This window comes from Benincasa hispida, chromosome 12 (genome assembly GCF_009727055.1).
Source record: "Benincasa hispida cultivar B227 chromosome 12, ASM972705v1, whole genome shotgun sequence".
NCBI lineage: Eukaryota > Viridiplantae > Streptophyta > Magnoliopsida > Cucurbitales > Cucurbitaceae > Benincasa > Benincasa hispida.
Genome location: NC_052360.1, coordinates 60,654,978 through 60,660,101, shown reverse-complemented (window position 1 = coordinate 60,660,101; position 5,124 = coordinate 60,654,978).

Sequence of the window (5,124 nt, the reverse complement as noted above, 5' to 3'; positions counted from 1 at the left end):
AGAGCTAAAGAACCTTTGGAACTTGTACATTCGGACCTCCGTGGTCCTATAAATATTAAGGCAAGAGGAGGGTCTGAATATTTCATCTCTTTTATAAATGATTATTCAAGGTATGTGTATGTTTACCTAATGCAACATAAGTTAAAAGCCCTTGAAAAGTTCAATCATCCACACAGAGCCCACCCTCTAGATTCTCACACCGAGAATACTAAGGTAAACGATTGAGCAAGTGGGAGATATTGCATTAGGGCTTTAAACTTATGTTGCATTAGGGCTTTAAACTTATGTTGCATTAGGTAAACATACACATACCTTGAATAATGTAAACGATTGAGCAAGTGGGAGATGGAACAACCTATCGTATATGTCGATGCCTAATTGTTTAGGAAAAGCTATGCGATCGTCTGGCAAAAGCTATGCGATCGTTTAGCTCATCGTTTAGCTGAGTGTCTATCGTGTAAGAACACTCCACGACCGTTTAGCTAACTTCAAGCTTTTGCTTAGTAAATCTAATTTACTTGATAACTTTTCTGTGAGAATTTTCCAAGAGTGGAAATCTCAAACAACGTTACTAAAAAATAGGAAAATTGTTTTCCTCTTATCTCACGGTTACCATGAAACCAAGAATAACCTCCCACTCAATTGGTTATTAGAGAAAAAGAGATAATTATCCAATAATTAATATTATAATAAATATAAATGATAACTAACTTACTATAATATGTTTATAACCTATAGTTATAATATGTCATTTCATAAAACATATAAACCATAGCTCTTTTTCTATTCCATGGCACTTAATGTAAATTTTATTTACATTAATCCTCTATTAGATGTATCTCATACACCATACTGATCATATCATATGTAACTAAATTACCTCTTGTCAATTTGAACATTTCAAATCAACACCATGAACTGATCCTCAACTTGAATCCATTGAGCTACCAAGGGGACCTTATGGACTGTAGCTCGAAGCTCCAACGATACGTGAATGATTGACTAAACTTTTTAATCATGGGATCCACCATTCGTTAACTGCCATACACTCCACTAAAGACCGACAGCTAATCCTTACTATAGATATATTATGTGTCCATCTTAACCAATCAACATTGCGACAACCTTTCACAGATTGCTCGTAAGTACAGCTCGACCAATAATCGCTATGCTCCTGTAGTTACATCTAACTCCTTAAGTATTAATTATCCCTCTAATGAACATAAGTCATATTCCTACTATGACTGAGTTCTCTCTTCCAAAGAGAAGCTGTGGCAACTATGTTTAAGCCCTGAAATCAGCACTTAAGGGAGCAATCTATCTACTTACCCCTGCTTTAGAGAAGGAGTGAATTCCATCTTGTGTAAGTGAGTTCCCAGCTCCCAAATCAGACAAGTCCCCAAAAAGCTAGGCATGTTGAATTGGTAATTTGGCCACTCTCGCCCATATTAATCAATGGACCGCCCTCAAAGGTAGGAGTTTCCAAAACACTAAGGATTAAGGTCGTGTCACCTATGGTCGTTTAGGTGAGATGTAAGTCTCCAGTATCAACGATGTTATATACAGAGTCTAGTCATCTTGTAGTTCAATCTTATACAAACTCTTTGTATAGGACACCCCCCTTGCATGTCTCCACATGAATGGTCAGGATCTACCATTTGTAGTAGTTTACAACACTTCCAAACCTCTGCAAAGCAGGCCGTATCTGTAGTGTCACCAGGATCAGGTATCCCACCTTAATCCTTATACTAGAGATCTATCTAGGTTATCACTTAAGGCATGATCCACTTGTATATCACATAGACATACTTAAGTTTACATAAGATAACCATGGAACTTTGTTTATTGGATATGAGTAAATGCCAGAATGAAATAACAGTTATTTTATTCATAAAACAATGTGTATAATTACAAACAACGAGACTCCAGGAGAATTAGGACACCAATCCCAACAATCTCCCACTTGTCCTAATGCCTCGGGAGACTAATGTACAATACAATATAAAATATGTACAATATACAATAAACTAGGGCATACCTCAGTATCATCTCCCACTTGCCCTAGACAAGATGCCGCATGTCCCGTAGACCCAGACTCTTCAGGTGAACCTCAAACACTTTAGCCATGAGAGCCTTTGTAAAGGGATCAGTAACGTTGTGCTCCAACGCGATCATCGTGACTGTCACATCACCGTGATGCACAATCTCCTTCATCACGTGGTATTTTCGCTCTATATGTTTACCGCAACGATGATTCTGAGGCTCCTTCGAATTTACCACAGCCTCATTGTTATCATAATAAAGAGTGATAGGCAAATCCATATTTGGAACAACTTCCAAATCCGAAAGAAATTTCCTCAGCCAAACAGCCTTCTTAACTGCTTCACAAGCTGCTACGTATTCGGCTTCCATAGTGGAGTCCGCGATGCATCCTTGCTTGATGTTCATACATTCTTCTTTCTAAGAATCAAATGTTTATTTCTCAAGAATGTCGGAATGGAGATTGGCTTATGGTCTCAACGCGGAACAGTAACTTATATGTACTACAGGCTCGATTTAGTCCAATGAAAAGCTTGTATAACTGAATGTTCAGATCGCCAACAACAGCGTAAAAGACCATAGGGTTTCTCCTAAGAACAACGCTCACTCTTGGATATCTAAGGTTAGGTCACATCAACCAGTCAAATATAATTGAAGAAGTTAGTGAAAAATGGATTCAAAGAGAGTTAAAAAGAAAACTCCTTGCCGGTTGTGTGAATCATGCCTCGAAGGCAAGATGACCAAACGACCTTTTACTGGAAAGGTTACAGAGCCAAGGAACGCCTTGGAGTTTGTACATTTAGACCTTTGTGGTCATGATGAATGTTAGAGCTCGAGGTGGGTATGAATATTTCATCTTTTTCATAGAAGATTATTTCAGATTCGGGTATCTCTACCTAATGCAAAGTAATTGCATAGCCCTTTGACAGTTCAAGGGTATAAGGTTTGAAGTTGAAAACTCGTTAGGTAAGAAGATACAAACACACTATGATCTGACTCATGGTGAAGAGTATATGGACTCCCAATTCTAGAATTATATGATAAAACATGGATTTGCGTCCTCAACTCTCAGCCCCCTGGCTCAGCAGAAGATGGTGTATCGAGAAAGGAAGAAAGCACCATTGAACCTTGTTGGACATGATTCGTTCTAATGATGAGTTATGCTCATCTTCCAGACTCGTTTTGGGGTTTTGCAGTGGAAACTGCAATGCTATATCCTGAACAACGTTCCCTTAAAAAGTGTTTTTGGAACACTTTTGAGTTGTGAGAGGGTCGTAAAGGTAGTTTACGCCACTTCCGGATTTGGGGTTGATCCAGCACATATATGCTAGTGACTTAACCCAAGAGAATTCGGAACCGCATTCGAAGGTTTGCCTCTTCTATAGGCTACCCAAGGAAACGAGAGGTGGAATACTTCTATGATCCGAGTGAGAAACAAGTGTTGTTTCTACAAATGCTATCTTCTTGGAAGAAGACCACATGAGGGATCAATAAGCCACGAAGTAAGTTCGTTTTGCATGAGATTTCCAATCGAGACTAAGGACTACTGAGCGTTCAACAAGAGTTGTTGAACAAGCCGACAGATCAACAAGAGTTATTGAGGTCGGAACAATCTTTCAATCAACAACTCAAGAGTTGAGACTGCCTCGACGTAGTGAGATGGTTATGAACCCACTGGACTCGCTACATGGGTTTGACTGAAGCCCAAAACATCATTTTCGACACTGATGAGGTCAAGGATTCATTGTCCTTTTAAAGAAAGCATGGAGATGTTGAAAAGATGAATGGGTTAAGCCATGAACACAGGAAATGGAGTCTATGTACTTCAAATATGTCTGGACGCTTGTTGATCCACCTGATGGATATAAGACCCTATTGGGTGTAAGTGGATCTACTAAGCGAAAAAGAGGTGTGAGATGGAAAGGTGCAAACCTTTTAAGTCTCGACTCGTGGCAAAGGTTATACCCAGGTCGAGGCATTGACTATGAGGAAAACTTTCTCACCTGTTGTCATGCTCAAGTCTATTAGGATTCTCCTGTACCATACGCCATATTTTATGATTATGAAATATGAGAAAATGCACATCAAGACTACCTTTCCTTAATGGTACATCTTGAAGAGACCATCTATATGACTTCAAATCAGAGGGATTCATATGAGTTCCAGATCAAGAGCAAAAAAGTTTGCAAGCTTAATAGAATCTATTTATGGTTGAAATAAGCATCTAGATCATGAACACTTAGATTTGACACTACGGTCAAGTCGTTTGGCTTTTGATCAGAATGTTGATGAGCCTTCTATCTACAAGAAGACCATCAGCAAACTCAGTAGCTTTCCTGGTACTAGTATGTGGATGATATCCTACTCATTGAAATAATGTAGGGTATCTGATTGACATTAAGAAATGGCTAGCTGCCCGACAGTTCTAGATTAAAAGATTTGGGTGAAGGCACAGTACGTTCTAGGGATCCAGATCCTTTTGAGATCGTAAGAAACAACGGTTAGCCCTGTCTCACGAGCTTCGTACATCGTATCACCATGTTGATCAACAGTACCGACAAATGCAGCGATTTCCACCATGGGGTTTGTTACCCTTCAGACGATACCAATCACGCTCTTATGACTCTACAGGATAATAGTCCTACAGTACACCCTAGAAGTTTAGCGAGCCGATGCAAGCACGCGCACTTCGCATCACTCGCTCTACACCTGCATACGAAGAAGCTTCAATCATATTTGCACACAACTGTGTGTACGCACACACGCACACTCCTCGACATATGCATAGGAGTTGGTTAGTCGCGCCGCCTCATCACCCCCCCGCAGTACAACTACAAGACTCTTGCATCACTCGGAGGCGCGCTCCAAGACAGATCATATCAAGTTATTTGGAGAACAAGGAGGACTACAAGGCGCCGTGTAAGGTGAATAAGGATCATGATGTATTATAGGATACGATACGGAATCTCTATGTTTCACCCCACCAATCAGAGACTTCTTGGGCAAATCGGACATCGGGGTCAGTTTTCTCTTCTGAAATGGAGGGGCTTGTAGTGTGGCAGAACATCAAGGCCAGGGAGTCAT